This window comes from Lutra lutra, chromosome 17 (assembly GCF_902655055.1).
Source record: "Lutra lutra chromosome 17, mLutLut1.2, whole genome shotgun sequence".
Lineage (NCBI taxonomy): Eukaryota > Metazoa > Chordata > Mammalia > Carnivora > Mustelidae > Lutra > Lutra lutra.
In genome coordinates, this window is record NC_062294.1 from 52847333 (window position 1) to 52849036 (window position 1704).

The window sequence follows — 1704 nt, forward strand, 5'->3', positions numbered from 1 at the left end:
ACTTCCTGTGAGAGAATTCATTCTGTTGTTTAAGCCACTGTGTTTATGGTACTTTGTGATGGCGGCCTAAGAAAACTGATATAAAGGTCATTACTCAACCCACTGTACCGAGTTTTGATCACTGTACCATGGTTAGGCAAGAGGTTATCATTAGAAGGTGAGTAAAGGGTGTGCAGGAACCATCTGTATTTTTTTTTCTTTTTAATTAGGCTTCACATGCAAGATGGAACTGAACCCATGACCCCAAGATCACAAGTCCCATGTTCTACTGACTGAGACAGCCAGGTGTCCCTGTACTACATTTTAAAAAATAGACTTTATTGGGGTGCCTGGGTGCCTCAGTCGGTTGAACATCTGAGTCTTGGTTTTGGCTGGGGTCATGATCTCAGGTTTGTGAGACTGAGCCCTGCAATGAGCCCTGCACCAAAGTCGGTGGCTCAGCACAGAGTCGGCTTGAGATTCTCTCCCTCTCTGCCCCGCCCCCCACTTGGGGTCATGCTCTCTCTAATCTACAACTAAAAAAAATAATAATAAAATAGACTTCATTTTTTAGAGCAGTTTTAGGTTCACATAAAAATTGATGAAAGGCACAGAGAGTTCCCATATACCCCCTACCCCCTTGCTCGCCTCCCCCATTATCTCCATCCACCACCCCCCCAACCCTAGAGTGGGACATTTGGTACAATTCAGGAACCAACATTGACACGTCATCATCACTTTTGCGACTTTCTCTAATCCAAATTTATCTCCATTTTTTTCTTAAGAGAAGGCTGTGCCTTTATTGGCCAAACAGGCTACTTGAGAGAGATGAAGCGGCAGGAATGGGTGGCCCGATACCAGGCCTGCTGGGTTTCACAGGCTTCTGGTGATGGAGAACTCGCCCCGGTAGTGGCCAGTCATCTTGGGCTCGATTTCCACCTGGGGAAGGTCTTGCCCTGGGAGACCCCCGCCAGGAGGCCCACCGCCTCGGGCAGGGCGATCACATCCCGCAGGGCGCGAATCAACCATCCGGGGTTTCTCCAGGGCACAGCCTCCCTCTTGGCCTTGCGCAGGCGCTTTAGCAGTGAGCGCCACTTCCCGCGCAAACGAAGGGCGCTGGGCAGGTGCGTCAGGTGCGTCAGGTGCGTCTGGTGCGTCATATGCGTCAGGAGCGTCAGACGCTCGTGGGCGGCACCAGCAGCTGGTGGAGGACCACCCTCCTCTAGATGAATTCACATAAGGGCGCGCTACTTTCACTGCTCTGCTTCCACCGTGTTTTCAGCTCTTTGGAAAGGTGAGGTGACCATTTATTCTTTGTATTTTAATTTTTTTCAAATTTATTTGTTTATTTGAGGGGGGAGGAGGAGAATCCTCAAGCAGACTCCCGCTGGGGACGGAGCCCAAGGAGGGCTTGTCCCAGGACCCTGAGGTCATGACCTGAGTGGAAACCAAGAGTCCAATGCTCAACCGACTGAGCCACCCAGGAGCTTCTAAAATAACCATTTTTAAGGTTATTGGACATATGTGCTGAGGGCTTCTCACGGCGAAGCTAACAAGTGTGGATCAGAGACTCGTGCGACTAGCTTAGGTCTTGTCAAAGACCAGTTCGTTCGTGTATTCATTCAACAAACAGTATTAAGTGTCAAAAATATATATATATAATTGTTTATAAAGTTCCGTTCTTGACTGGGTATTTGCTATTAGGAAATTACATTAATTCTTCAT

General features: G+C 48.5%; 1 pseudogene; it reads right to left on the minus strand.

Moving 5' to 3' along the window:
• Nucleotides 1-794: 794 nt before the first annotated feature.
• On the minus strand, nucleotides 795-1139 carry LOC125088560 (40S ribosomal protein S15-like; annotated as a pseudogene).
• Nucleotides 1140-1704: the final 565 nt, after the last annotated feature.